Source organism: Serinus canaria, chromosome 5, assembly GCF_022539315.1.
Source record: "Serinus canaria isolate serCan28SL12 chromosome 5, serCan2020, whole genome shotgun sequence".
Classification (NCBI taxonomy): Eukaryota; Metazoa; Chordata; class Aves; order Passeriformes; family Fringillidae; genus Serinus; species Serinus canaria.
In genome coordinates this window covers 49,027,160-49,045,518 of record NC_066319.1, presented here as the reverse complement: position 1 = coordinate 49,045,518, position 18,359 = coordinate 49,027,160, and the positions used below count along the sequence as shown (strand labels likewise).

General features: G+C 37.5%; 1 long non-coding RNA gene across 2 annotated transcripts in view; it reads left to right on the top strand.

The window, feature by feature from the left end:
- LOC127059691 (uncharacterized) overlaps nt 1-18,359 on the top strand; it is a 74,556-nt gene extending 56,197 nt beyond the window's left edge. Inside the window, exons 2-4 of one of the 2 annotated variants that reach the window (XR_007777722.1) lie at nt 15,599-15,869; nt 16,260-16,321; nt 18,174-18,359. This is a non-coding gene — a long non-coding RNA (uncharacterized LOC127059691). Of the gene's footprint in view, nt 1-15,598; nt 15,870-16,259; nt 16,851-18,173 lie in introns of those variants that run through there. The other variant, XR_007777721.1, reaches the window with a different exon arrangement.

Sequence of the window (18,359 nt, the reverse complement as noted above, 5' to 3'; positions counted from 1 at the left end):
ATAATTACTAAATACATCTAAGATACAAACCCTTTTGTTGTTCTTTTAATCATTTGAGGGAACAATATTAATTCCTTGTAAGATTTTTGTCCTTTTCTTCAAATAACAAGTAAAATTAACCAACAGCTCAATTATTTTGTTAATGAGGTAGCTCCCCTCCCCACTGACATGAATTCAGTTTAATTTTTTTTCATCAAATGTCTTCTATTCTACTATCAATCAAATATCTTTTTAGTGCATAATCAGGAAATCCTAATGGAAGGAAAAACAAGTTGGAGCTGATGACAACTACAGTGGCTTACTTATAACCACTGCCTGTCACACATGCAGCCATATTAGTGATTACAGGTTGACTAAGGAAATGGAAAAAAATACTTTAGAAACAAGGCAGTGATAAAAGAGCCAAAGTTAAGGACTTTTATGAATGTCTAAGTATTTGCTCTATAAAAGTTAGCCATGCCACATATAAATCCATTGTCCCATCCCAGATGTGTCTTTAATGCACAGATTTTCACGGCTTTTAAGAAAAAGCACACTGAAATGATGCCTTTAGTTACCTTTTTCATCCACATTAAGCACTTTTAATGAGTGCTCCATGTTCAGAAATGGTCTTTCCACTGACTTGAGGGAGCAAAAGCAGAATTATATTATTTAAATGGAACAAGTTTAAAAAGAATAATAAGGCAATTTTTGGTGTGAATAGTTCACAAGCAATTGACAGTCTCAAACATGTTTCCTTAAACTAGTCCAAGAGTACCTTGAAATAAGAATTGTGACACAAATATAGCAATTCTGCCTACCACCACCAAAAACACCAAAAACCCACTCAGAAAAAAAGGTAGAAATAAATTTAAAAGTCATACTCACTTGGTAGGGAATTCACAGTAAATATTTTGGTTGTCCAGAACTAATGTCAAACATTGCCTAAAATGGAAAATTACTTCAAAATGAAGTTGACAAGAACATTCTGCACTAGTTAATTTCCTGAGCAATGTATACAATTATAATTTCCTGAAGCATGTGCTGGAATGATCCTGTCTGCAAGTGATGTGTGTATGGCTGGTGACAGTATGGTCAATATCTGGGAAGAAAAATTGCAAAGCACTGGCAACAAAAAAATTTTTAAAAAATGGTGGGCAGTGCTGCTGTCTAGACATTAAGAAACATCCAAAGACATAACTCTTGCAAAAGGGAAATGACAACTGTGGGGCCAGATTCTTGTAATTTATTTTATTTATTTATTGAACTGCCTAGCATTGCTGAGCTCTATTAATTTAGGTCAAAATATCTAAAAGAACAAGAGGACCTGAGGCTGAATATTTATGCCACTGCTGTTAACTGTACTGAACTTTATAATAGCAGAGCAGAACACTTCAACTTATTTGGTAAAAGAAAGTAGTTGCAAACTAGCAATATTCTACTCTGGACATCTATTGAAACTAATGAAAAGAATAGCATGGTTTTTGGTATCTAAAAGATACTAACAACTAGAGCTGCCACAAAATTTCCAGCTGATATTTTCAATCATGTCCTAATACCTTTGTAAAACTTTCCATGTCATCTACTACTCAGCAAGGAAATAAATAGCAAAAAAAAAAAAAAAAAAAAAAGACATTTTTGTGTGGAGCTGAATGTTTTATTTGGTCTTTCACAAACTGGCAGGTTAAAAAATGGGCCAAGACCAATGGCATGATGTTCAAAAAGACTAAGTGCTGGGTCCCAGAGTTTTAGCCAAAAAAACCCCATGCAATATAACAGACAATTTTATTGAATTTACAATCAGAGCTGAAGTATTTTGTCTCATTTCTAAGAAAATCCTTTTCCTGCTACTGATTCTCATGGGCTTAGGTGATGTGGTGTCATATTAAAAGAATCAACTCAATCTGAAGATCTTAAGTTGCTTCCAAAAATTATTTTTCTGGAATGTTTGCCTGAGCATCCTTCTCCTCTGGAAGCAGCTTCAGACCTTAGTGTCTGGCCATTAAATTCTCATCCAAAGGAAAAAAAAAGGCAGAAAATTTGACTTTGTGCAGGAAGGAAACAAATTCAACTAAAAATCAAAATAAAAAACCTATGCTGCATGGTTCATATCCAATATCTCTACAAATCCATTTATCCAAATTCACATTAGACATTTTGGCCTGAAACTGTCTAAATATATTCTGTATCTAAAGACAAGGTACTGTGTTTGTCCCTGCTAAAAAGATATTTCTGTACATCATACCTTTGTTCTAAGGAAATGCTCTTTACCTAACTTTATCTCAGAAGAAAAAGTTTGAGAAAATATTTTGCTTCTTGTGATTTAGTCATACATATTTGATTAATTAGTTCATAAACCGAGCAAAACAAGAAAGGGAAGGATTATATGGATATTTCATCTCTTTTTCTGGAAATGAGATCAAGCACACACCTTGTAAAATAAGGAATAAGGACTACTCATTTTGTGAAGAAGGAAGTATGCAAGAAGGAAAGCTATCTTTTTTGAAGGTTTTGTGATACAACAAAAATTAAAGAAATATTATTGTCTCTCCTTCTATTTTTATATTAAAATCCATTCCTGTTTATAAAAATTGAAATAATATGCTGGAAATAATAATGGACTGTTTATGGAATGTACAGAGACCCAGTTCTTCTTGGTAAAAAGTCCACAAACAAGTACAAACCCAGTTAGAGAATAACAATATCCTATTTTACAGCTGAAAAAAAGTAGGCTTCTTGTATATGTAGATTCCCTAGCACAGTTAATGCAACTCATTGGTAATGCCAGGCACGCAAAAAATATGTTAAAAATAGCAAGAATAGCATTTTTTTTCCCTTATTTTATTTGATTCAGTAACCAATAATAAACCATCTCTACTGGCAAAATTAATCAACCAGCCTCTGGCCACAAACTTCAAGGGATGTATCAGCAGGTAAAATCCACCCTAACAAACCTAAAGCTGCCTCTCTTTCACCCACCATGAAAACATATACAATATAAAGTGAAAGGGACTGGTCCTCTTGCCATGGGATCTGTCTTCTGATGATCCAACAGCCTAAATTGTAAAACCCCTTTATAGAAAACCATAAGATGAAAGCATAGACTTTTATATTGCTTCCCTGAATACATGTAAAGTTATTGAAAACACTTACAACCAATATTATTCTGCATTAATTTCAAAGAAAAAATTATCTGGATAAATTTCAAGCTCACCTCCACCATGTACTTTAATGGGGTTTACCTCTGTGAATTTTAAAATTGAGAAAGCTTGATGAAATTGATGGTCCTAAGACATGATGACAAGGCATCAAAAAAAAAGCTTTTGTAACAGCTGAAAATTAGTGCTTTTCTCTAAAATAGATTCAAATAGGTATTTTTTCAACAACGTGACATATGGAAACTTAGGTCTCAGAATAGCTTTCATAAGTCTGTAGTCCATACCATTGATGAAAAGGATATATTAGAGACAAGTGCAAAATCTCTAAAAGATACAACATAGTTTTGTATTTGTGATGAGATTAAGCACAATTTTGTCACAATGTTTGTTTTGGAGATTAGTCCTGTTTTCATGTTGAATTTTTACACTGCCGATTGTGACCTCTGAATAACATTTTGAATAACATGTAAGTTCAATTTAGTTTGGAGTTTTTCTTTCACTTGTGCAGGATGTGTAACTGTATAAAAATAAGTAGTGTTGTCAGGGACAAAACACAATAGAGTCATATTCATTAGTCATTGTTCTTCTTCATAGTTACAATATACAATTAGGATATTGAATGATAGATTCAGAAAAAAAAAAAGGTAGATAAAACACAAATTGATTATAGATCTTCACATCTTTTCCATTGGAAAGTTATGCAGCTCTCCTGAGCTCAGAAAGTTTACTCCACAAGTTAGTTTGGCCCACTCCATGCAGAACATCTTCATAGTTTTAAGAGTGGCCTGTTGTAGAGTGTAAAAAGATAGTAACTCTTTCTGCTTCTGAGGGGAAATCAGTGGCATGGACTGCTTTGGGTTAGGTTTTTTTGTTTTGGTTTGTTTTTGTTTTGCTTTTGGTTTTATTTTTTTTAGGTTTTATTTCCATTTTAAAAGCTTATGAAAAGATTTAGGCATCCTTCAAATAAACTAGAAGTTAGAGAAGGTAAGGGGCAGATATGCAGAACCAAAATGTTAATAATGTGGAGCTATGGAGTCTTGAGAATAGTCATTCTTCTTTTGATTGAAGATGAGGTGCCAGAGGTGCTTTGTTCTGGTGCTCTCATAGTTGTAATGAAAGCACAAGATAAAATATATATACATTGCTAGAAGAAACAACCAGAGTACATCAATGGAGTGGTGTTTGACTAAGATGTATAAGAATCTCTGATTTCCTTAAAAGAGGCTAAATTTTGATAATTAGTAAAATATTATCTAGGTAAAATTAGGTACAAAACCTGTGTGATTAATACATTCATAGATACAGTAAAAAACATATAGGAGTAGAAGGATGGCAAAAATTAGGCATCTGTGATCCTACACCATGTTTCCATACTGGAATGAGTTCAAAACTGTGAGGTCATCTGAATGCTTCATGTAAAGACATTTTATATTGTTCCAGAAACAGCCTTATATTTTTGTTTGGTTTTTTTTTGGAAATAAACTTTTATAATATGCAATATCAAACAGCTGTGATGGGAAACACACTGGAGGCATCAGATCCAGAAATATCTAAGATGGATGACAGCCAAATGAAATGGGATTCCTTCCCCTCTCTCCTCCCTCCCACCTCCTGTGATGCAAAATTAATCCAGGGATGGTTGAGATATTTCTATTGTTATCATCAATGAATTCAAGCATCAATAATTAAGAAATCAAAGAAGTGAATTCCATTTGGACCAAAATTTACTAAAATATTGAGCTTATCAATTTTAGCAGTTTATTGGGAACTGATAAAGGACAAAGCTGACCAATAAAACAGCACTATATAATGGAATTAATTGGCTCTAGGATTCAGTTCAGAGTGAATTGCTTTTGTGTCTCCATGTCCTGCACATGAGTAAGCTGGAGATGTCAGTAAGGGCTTCTTTCTGTCCACTGCTGGAACTATCAATGTACACTCTGAAGCATAAATGTTCTCATACAATGCTGAAACAGGCCCTAGTATACCAAATTATTTTTTACTATTATTTCTGGTGCCATCAATAGGACTATCAATAAATATGTATAGCAGAGCAAGAGGGCTATGTTTCATGTCCACTAAGTCCCCAGTGAAACTCCAAGACATTTTGACATATTATAGTGCAACTTGCAGAACATAGTCCCCAAGAACGGCCTCAACTTACCACATGTACTTCTTGTTATGGGCAGAATTCCTCCAGATGTGGGTGCTTTCTAGGGGTTTCTAGAAAAAGCAGAATTCATGTTTACGATTCATTGTGGGTAAGGCCTTTCTGAGTGTCATATAAAAAGTAGTGATAAAAATTCCAAAGGAGCTCAGCTGAATGTTGGACTCAGCATGCAGTCGATAAGGCTCAGTTATTCAGTACTGACACAGCATGGCAAAGCTATGAAGACATTGCTTATTTCAGCTTCTATTGCCAAGGTTGGGTGCTTGACAACTCAATCAACAAAGGATGAAAATGGAAGAAAGTCTCTGAATCACTGCCTTATGATGAGAAAGATATTCATAATGATTTCTTTGTTCCTTCCTTTCAAAAGGAGATTGCAGGGGAAGGATTAAGGGAAGCCTAAAACCCAATGTGGTGCCCTAGCAAGATACAGAGCAATATGCAGTGGCATCAGAGATGCAGATACAGAGCAATGGCAGCAATGACCATGCAAGAGTCCGAGGAGAAATTTGGTCACTTCAGACACTTTACTTTCTTCTCTTCTGTGTAATCTTTCTTCAGTTATTCTCTTCCTGCATATTCCTTCCTTTACCTTAGTCTACTAAATACCCACCTACAGAGTGCATATTTTCCATGTGTCAAGTATGCAACCCTTCTCTTAGGCAGTGATTTTCTCACTCAGCACTTCCTCCTCAAATTCTTTCAGTGTCAGGCTCCCACCCACCACAGTGACTGAAGATAACTATCATTCTGCTATTCAAATCCATGCAAGTAGATACATACCCTTTTTCCCCTTGTTTTCTCACATTTTGGTCTTAACCGGTTGGGGCAGGAGAATAAAGACAAGCAAATAGCACAGGGCCCATTACCCTTGGAAGGGAGCTCAGCTGCCTCAGAACTTAACATGTTTGTGCATCCTCTGCCCAGTGAAACATCTGATCAACACTTTTCGGAAGCAAATGACATCCCTATATTTTCAATTATCTTTATTTCTGCTTGAAAAATTATGAACCATTGTTGGGCTCAGCTCAGCCTTGCAACGATAAATCTGGGTTTCTCAGATGGGGCAGACATTCATCATTCAACTGATACTACTACAGGGCAATGAAGGCAGAGAACCCTTATGCTGCTTGCACTACAGAAGTTTTGGGGATTACTGCCAGAGGAAACTACTGGGCAAACCAGTATGGAGGAGATTTTAAACTGGCCTGGTAGACGGATTGATCCATTGTGATGTGAAGTAGTTTCTGGTTCCTATTTACTGAAATGTGTGTAGACCTTTGTTGCACATTTTTTCTTGAATTCTTTCTAGATTACCTACCAACATAAAAAAGACTCACAATGTTTAAAAGCCCAGATTTTAAATTCTCATTAGTTATCAACTGACAGCTCCCCAAAATCCCCTTTTGTCTATGTGTAGCCAGTTTGATGTCTTGAAGCAGCTTCAGGCTCTTCTATGTGATAAATCAGTGTGGGGCACAAACTTGTCTTTGCTTTTCCATTATAGACCATTCTCTCATCTTGCTCCTAGTTATTTTAAATTCTATATGTACCATTTACTTAAATGGAGATACCTGCAATTTATACTTGTATGTACATTGGCACAATACAAGCTGTTAATATTTGTGCCTCTTTGCTTCTTTGGCCAATGATCTGGCCAAACACAGTGTACTGATGATGTTATTGGAAGTTGGAAAACTATTTTATAACTCCAGGCTTTACATGGGAATAAGTACGACTATCAGAGCCACTACTTACACCTCAGTATTATTTTTATTTGTACCATTAGGCAGCAGTTGCTACTCTTGTGGAACCATTTAAAAAGAGGCCACACATTTCAAATGATAACTGCAAAGCCCTAGGCGTAAAATGGCAGATTTAAGGGTGCTTTAATGTTTCCTTAACATTACTTCAGCGTATTCATACCTCAAGCATTATTTTCTAATCAAATGCAACACTGCAGAACGTGAGAGTGTTTGCACTCTCTTTCTATCAGTAAATGCACAAACTGAGAAGAATGTTCAAGTCCTGTTTTCAAATAGAGATGCATCAGTGGGAAATAGGAGTGGATTTCCCTGTTGTCCTATGAAGCCGTCGAAAGCTGATGAAGCATTTTTCAATCATCTACAGAGCTGACATGCTCTGGATCCCAGTGCATTAAATAAATCTAATTATGACATTTTAATAAAATATGATAAAGGTGTTTATTTGAGGCCACAGTCTGGAAGCAATGCAGAACATGTTCCGACAATAAAGCTCCTGCACCTGGATGTTAACCTCTTCAATGCCCTATGGACATATGGCTTCAGTCCAGAAAAGCAACACCTGTAGTTCTCTGTGAGTGTCTGCCATACATTCAAATGTTGCAGAAAGTTAAATATGACATATTTTAAGTAGGAAAGCACACTGTCTCCAAACATGCAGAGTTTACTGGTGCTGTAAGATCAGTGAGCCAGTAGAGATAGCACAAAAACTGTTCACTTACAGCTTGTTAGATGGGAGAACAGGATTTGGATTCAGCCTCTTCATGTCCTTTATTATTCGCTGTTCTCAAATACTTATGTGAGCAAAGCAATGTTCCTACAAACATCCACAAACAGCAGATTTGAGCACTTGCCAAAGGAATATCATCAGAAAACAAAACCTGTTTTCTGATAAAATGGCATTCATTTTGGGAGAAAGCAATGGCTTGTAAAAACAGACCATCAATATGGGAACAGATATAACACCACGTGACTGGTCACAGCACTCAGCTGGTGGATCCTAACTACAGAATGCTCAACTAAATGCTTCTGCTTTGGATTTTCCAAAGCTTAATAGAGATGTCTGCAAACAAGGAGCAAGGACAAACCCATGGTTTGTCTTTGGTCTTCCTGTGTTGTTCCTTGGGAGAGGAATTCTGTGAACCACTTTTGGAGTCTTGGATTGTTTTACAGAAAAATTAAGTTGTCCCTGTGAGTCCAAATTAGTTTGACAGAGTTTATTTTAGTTCCATAGATATCATACCACAAATACATAATAATTCTGGGGTTAAAAATATGGGGATACAAGCTGGGGGATTTATATGGCAACAGATTTTTCCTATCATACTCAGTGCTAGAGGGAACTGAAATTTGCAAATGAATATGCAATTAAAAATCCCACACAAAATGTAAAGAAAAATATTTTTATTGTGCTTTTTCTGTGTTAATATCACAAAGTAATTACACAAATGCTTAGTGAATTTCGCTGCCCTGCTGCTTTAGAGAAAGCAGTATGACTATTTACCAACAACAATTAACATATTTAAATTTATTTAATTCTATTTAAGAGTAAAATACACCATTTATGGGGTTATCTTTTCAGTCTTTTATAGATTGCTGTTTCATTCTGTTTCTATTTCAGATGGACATTGCTGTACCTTTAAGCACAAAATATATATATATATTTTAATATTCTCTAAAAAATGCGAAGCCTTGTTTGCAATCAATGCATATTCCCCTTTTGTGTAAGAATAACAGATGTTGATAGAAATAGCCATTGGGTTTGTAAAGAACCCATTTCATGTGTCAGAATAGTTGTGCCTCTTCTAGATGAAATGTCAAAAGCAGGCAGATATCTCAATGTGAAATGACCTTAAGAAAAACCCGACCTCGCCAAAGATGACCTTTTTCCAGCAAGAAACATTAAAATTACAACCATATTGATGCTTCAGCTTCAAAAACAATATGTATTTCTTTTTTAGTGTTTTTCTGTCTTGGCATCCTGCGTATTTTAAATAAAGATGTACAGTAGTCCACTTTAAACTGTTTCTGTTGAGCTGATTTATGGTCATGGATTTGTTTTATAAATGTATTCTTACACAGGAACATGCATAACAATATTTTCATAAATGTAGATATACATACAGACACATACATAAATACAATTATATACATTCATAAAGCATCAAACAAGATTATCCTAATTTCTCAAGGGGTCTAACATTTTTTTGTGTCCATATTACATTAGTAGAATGTATTACTTACAGTAACTGAATTAAATCTTTTCACAGTATCTTCCTTTTCTGAATTTTTAACAAATCCCGATGGCCTCACTTTCTTCAAGGAAAATATATGTCTTATCAATGTGTTAATCAAAGTGAAGTGTGTAAGGTTCTTACAAAGTAACATTGGAGAACTATTCACATAAAACAGTGTATGCGTGTGCATGTGCCATGGCTGATTAGTGGCATGCAGTCACTCCTTTAAACTAGGAACACAAAATGAAACATAACAAAACAACAACAAGGATGAAAACCCATACAGACTAAAAAAAAAAAAAAAAAAAAAAAAAAAAAAAGAGAACAAACAAACAAACAAACAAATAAAAAAAACTCAAAAAAAATCTACCAAACCCAAAACATCCTTTATTAAGTAGTGGAGATGTAAAATTTCTCTTTTTGTGAGTGACGCAGAATCTGTCACAGCTTTTGATCTAAAGTTCACAGTGATTTGAAATTAAAGGTTGAAGTTCTTATACACCTGAGATCTTCAGGAAGGCACCAGATGTTCTGAAAGTTCTCATCTGTGTACAGGATGATTAATGAAGTACACAGGGGTTTTGGAGGTCAACAGTGCTAAAAGTTTATTCAAACTCTGCCCATTTAAACCAAACCTTTCTTACAGCCCCTCCTAAGCTGATCTGTACCTCCAACTGCCTTGTTCCCCAGTTCCCTCTTTCCCTACCAACAATCTGTGCTCTGTCCTTCCAGATACACTTCCCATCTCTCTGGAAGTCATAGTTTCAACTGAAGGAATGGGGGTACTCAACACATCCTCAAAAACACTGTGCTGGGAAAGGACAAACAAAATCTCAGGAGATGTTCTGTGAGATGGTTACAGAATATTTTTTCCTCTTTTTCCTCCCTTTCCTGTCATCTCTTGGCAGAGCTATAGAAGAAAAGTTGGCTCAGCTCCTCTCCATTCAGGTGATGTTTCTTGCACTTAGTTCTCATTGTTCTCCCATCTCCAGCCCATATCAAACAAGACGTTTCTTTTGAAATCGTTAAAAGTCACTAAACCCACAATTTCAACTCATATCTGGTTCTGAGAAGGCACTGCTACCCACAGATTTCATAGAATCATATAATTGTTTAGGTTTGAAAAGACCTTTAAGATCAAGTTCAACCATTAACCCATCACTGCCAAGGTCACCACACTAACCCATGTTCACAAGAACATCTACGCCTCTTTTAAGCACCTCCACATATGGTGACTCCACCATTTTCCTGAGCAGCTTTTTTCAGTCCTGGACCACCCTTTCAGTGAAGAAATTTTTCCTGATATCCAATCTAAACTTCCCCTTGCACAACTTGAGGCCATTTTCTCTTGTCCTACTACTTGCTACTTAGGAGAAGAGCCTGGCCCCCACATGGCTAAGGCCTTCTCTCAGGGAGCTGAAGAAGGTCACCCCTGAGCCTCCTTTTCTCCAGGCTAAACATCCAGTTCTCCCTCAGCTCCTTCTCATAGGGTGTGAGTTCCAGCTCCACTGTCCTCCTCTGGACATGCTCCAGCCCTTCAGTGAGGGGCCAAGAACTGAACAGAGCACTCACTGCTGCCAAGTTCAGGGAGACAAACAGTGCCCTGGTCCTGCTGGCCACTTTATTTCTTATAGAGCCCAGGGTGACCTTGGCAACATGGGCACATGCTGGCTCATGTTCAGACAGCTGCTGACCAATGGCCTTAATGAATTGCCATTATATCTCATTACTGCCTATGCTAATACATTAAGAAGCCATTAATAACTGCTAAACTTTAATTTCTCAGTTTAATGCATAATGTTCACTTTTTTAGCTTCCATTTCTCTGACTCCCATATCCCAACACAGAAAGCATCCTTTATTATCTTCTAGGGGAGGAAAAATTTGAGATAATTTTTTTTTTTAATTTATTGTTTCTCTGCATTCTTGGAGGTCTTTAAGGTACTCAGCTATTCTTGTACATAGACACATTCAGGTAACACACTTGTTTTGATTTGGACTGTTTTTAGCAAATAATTAATTCAACATATCCAAGTAGCGTTTGTTCAGAGTGGGAGAATTTAGATCTCTCAGTGAATAATCAAGCCCAGAATATACTAGAGCAAAAAGAACTGCCATCTAGCCAGGACAGAAAGGATGAGATATAAGCAGCCAGTGAAACAGGTCTGGAGAGGAAGATGGAGATGGGAAATAGGCAGGCAAGAAATTCTAGGTTATGCTAGTATCTTTGCAAAATCATTTTGTTTTGTTTCTTGCCTCGTTTCATACATCTGATTGGATAATAGCATGTGGTCTTAAAAGAAAAAAAGAGTGGAAATTCAAGGGAAACTCAAGAGGACAATGGGACATTTCTGTTGCAAATTTTAATATGCCAGAACCACATGGTACAAGTATCTGCCTCTGTGTCCTTACTCACTAGATCCTCATTACTTTTGGCAGACCACTTCCTTATTACTCTTGTCATTGCTGACTTGCCTTTCACCAACATGAGCGATAGCCTGACCTGGCTAGATTTTTCAGGAAGCATTTCTGTTTTTAAAGGATGCCTTTTTAACCTCAAAAAAGCCCTGTGCTTCTCTGCTTAACCATAGTTTTATTCTCACCATTTTACTTTGTTTTTGTTCTCAATGATACACAAACCATCTGTGCCTCTAACACAATGTTCTTGAATAGCCTCCAGGCTGTTTCTGTGGTTTTAAAGTTTTTTACTTTGCCCTTCAGCCTGCTGTTAACCATTTTCCTCATGGTTTTAAAATCTGCCCTTTTAAAGTTTTTCACTTGTTTTTACTCCTGTGGGGGAATTGTACATTGGGATTTTGTGGCAAGGTGATGGTATCAGGGGACTGAAGGGTGGCCTCTGTGAGAAGCTGCTAGAAGCTTTGCCTATATCTGATGGAGACAATTGCAGATGGCTCCAAGACAGATCAGACTGTCCAAAGCCAAGGCCATCAGCAACAGTGGTAGCATTGCTGGGATAAGGTATTTGAGGAGAAAAAAAACCAAACCTGTGCAACTACTGCCAAAGAGAGGAGTGAGAATCTGTGAGAGAAATGGCTTTGCAGACATCCAGGATGGTGGAGAAGGAGGGGGAGGAGGTGCTCAGAGCTGAGATTCCCCTGCAGCCCACAGTGCAGCCCATGGTGAGGCAGCTGTGCCCCTGCAGCCATGGAGGTCCATGGGCTGCTGAGATCCACCTGCAGCCTGTGGAGCACCCCACACGAGCAGGTGGATGTCCAGGGGAGGCTGTGACCCCATGGGAAATCCATTCTGCAGCTGTTTTCTGTCAGGACCTGGGAATTGTGGAGAGAATCATGTCCCATGTTGCGACAGGTTTGCTGTCAGAACTTGTGGCCATGGAAACCCATGTTAAAGCAGCCTGTTCCTGAAGGACTACCCCCCATGGAAAGGATCCCTACTCTGATTTGGTTGGTGATAAATTAATATAATTTCCCTAATATGAGTCTGTTTTGCCCTTGGTGGCAATCACTGAGTGATCTCTCCCTCTCTTTATCTCAACCCATGAGTCTTTTCTTACATTTTTTCTGTTGCCTACTTAGTTAAGGAGTGACAGAGCAACTTAACTGGCATCCAGTCAGTCAACCCACCCCAAATTGCTTTCTATTATGTTACAAAGCCTGATTGTTCAAGGATTGCTATTTGCCAATGAAGTTCAATTTTGTAGAATAATAAAGTCCTTGAATTTGAGATTTTTAAGATAATTAAATCTATATGTAGGGCTCAATGCAGTTTGATGAAGACTGCATCAATATTTCCATGGGCTGATGACTCAAAAACCCAAAGAAATGTCCACTTGGTAACAATAACTTTGCCTTTTCATCAATCCTGATATTCCGAAAATGTGATTAGCCTAGAGGAGAAGGAACTGTCTTATGTGTACATCATTTAACCCAGAATTTTAGTGGACTGAGGTCACGTTTTTATACTGCCAGATATTCTTTGTGTGACTTGGACCAAGCAATAACTCTGTGGTTGTATATCAGCCTCACCTGAGTGAAGTGACTCGTGGAGTCAACCCTAATGTGCTTCCTGAACCTGGCTGCTCATTTTCCTGTTTCTGCTGAAACCAACCTCAGATTACCCCAGCTCAATCTGCCTGTAGAATCCAGCTGTCTCTGTCAATAGGAAACATCTAAAGCCTTACTGTGAAGGACTATGGGAAGGACTGTAAGGACAACTCTGCTGTCTATTTATCTTCAGCCCCATAACCTCATGGCAAGAATGAAAGTCACAGCTAGAGGTTGCCAAATCAGGCACAAAATAAAATGATATACAGGAAATTATATACATAAATAAAATACTTTCCTACCCTTCTTCCTAAGGAAAGAAATTTGGATTTAGCACAGGACTGACTCTGACAATTGCAGAGGTGAGGGAGACACAGATGTAATGTGTTACAAACTGAATACTGCAGTAACTAATGCTTCCTTTTCCTACTGCCTAAAAGATTTGAAATTTGTAGAAGCAGATATTGTAACTTTTCCCCTATTTTCTGTGGATAATTTTTGGTCCTTTTTTACCTCTAACAGCCTAGCAGAGTCAAGGCATGATAAGGCTCCTAATTTTTACTCTACTTAAGAAAGTAATTGATTAAGGTTTAAGATTCAAAAAGAAATGCTGCCCTCCAAACCTCACCCATTTAGGTGCCCTAAAAGGACAATAGAAACGTGTATGCATGTGTGAATAAGAGTTTTCATCATAAAAAAGTATTTTTAGATATCAGATTTAAGATCGGTCCTGCTCCTTCTCCTTTGCCATTCAGTAGCAAAACCACTGAGATCCATGGTAGAAGTAGGAGGAATCTCCTACTTAAGTGAAAAGCTGCCATAAGGTACCTGGTAGACACAGGCACATGAACGGGGAGGTGCAGGTATGCACAGTTGAGCAATGATTCCAGAATATACAGAAAATTGAACATTATTTCATGATAAAGCATAAGTCATATGTATCCACAAAATGTCCCTGGGACAAGACAGCAAGTGCTTTTATTTTAACAGCTATATTTATTTAAGCAGAAGACAGGGCTAGAAAGGGAGACATGAGGGGAGTTAGATTCATGGTACAGGAGTGCTGACAGAAGCACTCTGCCTCTGCTTCAGTCCCTGAAGAAAGTGTATGTGGACACACTTGATCCAATTTTCAGCTATAAATCAGTATCAATCAATCCACTGTAGTCAATCCATTTGTCATTTTCACTTGCTTTTGGTAGTTACCAAGGAAATTGGCTCAGTCTTCTTCTGAAAGTTCTTTTCATGAACCTTCCTTCCTATAAAAGTGTGCTGGAGAGAACAAGGTTAATTGGGCATGAAATACAGAGAGTAAAATGAGGAGGGAAAGGAAGAAGGAGAAGATTAAAAACTAAGGAGAAGAAAAAAGGAAATAAATAAAGCAGAAAAGGCTATCCAAGGCAAATCCAAAAGAAGAGGTGTTTCCCAGACAATTTTGGCCTAGTTAGGTCTGCAGCAACAACAAAGAAATCTGTAGAGCCTTTTGGCTTGATATGCAGAGACAAATCCCATCCACTCCTAAGCAGCTGTTGCAATGATGTCCAGAATTTACAGAGCATGGCAGCCAGGGATGAAGAGCAAGCTGGCCACAGAGGAAGATGGGAGAGAAAAAAGAGAAAGTGGATAAAGAGAATCTAAAAGCTATTAACTAAGTAGGGAAGATATCAGCCAAAAATAAAATTTTAAAAATGGAGAATACAGCTTTTATAATCAATTCAATATAATTATTTTTCTCTAACAGATATATAAATGTGCCTCTTATGCACAGCCTTTGAGCATGTGTATGTTCATGCATGTATACTTTTCTGTTCTTCTCTCTGGAGGTGCTTTAGGATGAAAGAAGATGGGAAAACTATGGTTAAATAGCTCTTTCCTAGTGATTTTCAGCATTTTCCCTATCAGGTTTTATGCCTGCTATTTCAATTGGAACAAAGTATCAGATACCTAATATGTGAAGAAGAGGACAGTGCACTTAAGATGTGGAGAAGCAAATGCTTATGAGTATGTGGGAGAAAACAAAGGAGAAAAGCAAAAGAAAATTATAGGTGTGGTGTCACAGGCACGTGAAAAGAGGATTAGTAGTCTTTTTTAAAGAAAGACATTCACATGATTGAACAATGACTTTCAGATGCTTTTCTGTGGAACATTCTGAAAAGCAAACAATGTCTTAATTTTCAACAGAAATCCCTTGAAATGGGAGAATTGCTGCACTGCAATGCCCAAGAGAAACTATCACCTTGTCTTACTTGTGGCTGTCTCTCTTTCAGGGCAGTACTTACTGGAGATCTGTGTAAGCAAACCACGATATAAATATGAAAAGAATTGTATTCCTCATGACTGTCCGGTTCTGCACTATACAGACACTATGCAGTAAGGAACTACTGGATAGTTTTGACTCCTGGCACAATAAGTCATTGGTGTCAGAAGAAGCCATTGATACTGAAAGAAGATGAAACTGTGTTGTCACACACTAGAGGAAGAATTGAGAAAACAACTGAAAAAGCAAAAGATGAATATTCTGAACAGAGAAAATGCATAGTAAGAGCACCATTATGTTATTTCTATCACATCATGTCTTTCTCCTGCAGTTTTATATATTAATCCTTCCTTAGGTTGGGATTTTTAATCTGTTCTGCTCCATTGCACAGTTATATCCACCCTGAGCTGTTGAGAGTATCTCTGGCTCCATTAATGACTAGCGTAATTCTCCATTTCTTGAGACATAGCCAAACTTCTTCTCCAGTCTGTAGCATTGGATCATTTCATCCAATTGATTTATATTTTTCCACCCTGACTCTGTAGTCAGTAATATCAGACCCCTTTGGCCAAGCTCTCTCATTTTTAGTTTTAAGGTGCTGATGTTAATGCAAAGACATTTTTATATTTCTATTTTACAGCAAATGGTGAGGTTGTCATTATCCCTTTTAGGTAAGACTCTGAGGACCTCTATTCTTTACTCCGAGGCTCAGGTGCTTGTGATGTGACCTTGGGTAAGTTATTTAACCTCCCTGGCTTCTAGACTGGATTTTTTTATTGCCAAGGTAACTCAGAAGAGGCTCCAGTGAAATTTGTGCAATTTTAGCGAGAAGAAAGGGATTTGAATGGGGGAGACTTGCCCCCTGTACTTTATTTTTCAAACCCAAAGTAGGTGTTATCATCACTTCCTTCTAGATTTGTTTTTTAAAGCATTGTCGTCCCTCCTATGAAAAGTACAGTACTGATCTAAATTTCTGTATAGATTATTGTTTCTGGGAAGCAATTTCCCTGTCCCTGATGGTTTCCTAATACCAATGCCCTGGAAAGCTATCACAATCCAAAATGGTGTCCTGATGCCATCTTAGCACCAGTGCCTGAGATTTTCCCTGAAGAAGGAACGACAGGTGTGCACTCAAGACGTTGAACTCTTCAGTTCTCTGTGGCTGCAGAGTCCTGCACCATTTGAGATTTGTGCTGGGGCAGACCAGATGTATCCTCTGTCATGTCCACTGGTAGTCAGCCTTCAACCCCTACAAAAAACAACATGACAAAATTGAAATACCTTGATGATTTCATGACAGTAGAGAATTAAGTGCTTCTGCTGGTAGAACTTTGAAAGCTAGAGCAAAAATGGTGGTTTCTTTGCTTAATCATGGGCATTCTTTTTAGTGGAAAAGGTTTCTTTCATTGCATTGGCCTGGTCCCAATGACTGACAGTCATGAGTACAGAACTGGCAGGTGGGGTTGGGTTTCATTCACCAAGGGAGAAAGTTTACTCTGTATTTTCAGTGGTAATATGGAAACCAGCTGGTCTGGTGGACATGGTAAGTCACAAAGATAGTTGAGATTGGTATTTGAACTTCTGTTATCTTTCCTGAAAGAGTAGCCAACTTTTCAATTATAGCAAAATAAATAAAAGTTTTAAAAAAAGAGGAGGAAACTGGAAAAATTTGGAAGATTTCATTAAATTTGTATTAGCTCAAATGAATCCACTGAGAGACCCTTTAGCTCTGAAATCATACAGTGAGTACTTGGGAGTTGGGCTGTTTGGCTGTTGAGTTTTTTTGTGTTTGTGGGTCTTTTCTTTTATTTTTTTTTTCCTAAAGATGCCTAAATTATACCCAAGCAAAGCTAAGCTACATTTAAAAAAAAATGTGAACAGCAACCTTTCAAATTTATTCAGACTAATGAGCTAGTCTAAATTTTGAGAATACTAATTCACAGAAGTCGGTTCTGTGGTGGGAGAAACACAACAAGGTTGTCACAGCCTGTGAACAAAGTGAATTGGTTATATGACTGACAGTAAAGATTTCTTTCAACATCAGTAAAAGGAGGCTGAAGTGACAGGTAAAAGGACAGATGCAGAATTCTGCAGCACTCTGAGAGTTTGTGTACTATCACTAAGGGACAAGTTGACTTGATACCAACTTAATAGGCTCAGCAGGGGCTGAGCAAAGGGATGAAGACTGTAAATGGGTGTAATAGGGCACCTCCACTGTATCAGCCTGAGCATGAAAACCATCTAGCTGGTTTTGGCTGAGGAAATTAATCACATTACCCTTAAAGTCAAGCTTGTCTTTTTATCTAGGACCTTCTTGGTGTACAGTATTTCACAGGAAACATGCACGTAATTTTAGTCACTTTTACTCATCTCCAAAATGAATTTAACATCATCACAAGGCAGCTTAGATTCAGCATTGTCTCTGAGAAAATGAAATACTGGAGCAAAACTATAAATGGGAACCTTAAGACCAAAGGGGTGTAAGCAGGTATACAGCATTTATCATGCTGTATCATCTGCTAGCAAGAATGCTTGCATAAGAAAAGGTGAAGCTTTAACACTTTTCTTGTGCATTTTCTTGTCAGGTCCAGTCTAATGAGCCTCTGAGAAAGTGTTGGCTAGTGCATTCAGCACCAGATGAATTAAGATGGGAGATTCATGCCATCAGAAATAATTCTACAGTGGGAAGAAATCCTGCTGTGCTGAGAGTTGACCTCTTGGACAAACATGCTGTAATAAAAAGTGCTATTTGCTACAAGCGCATTGAGAGT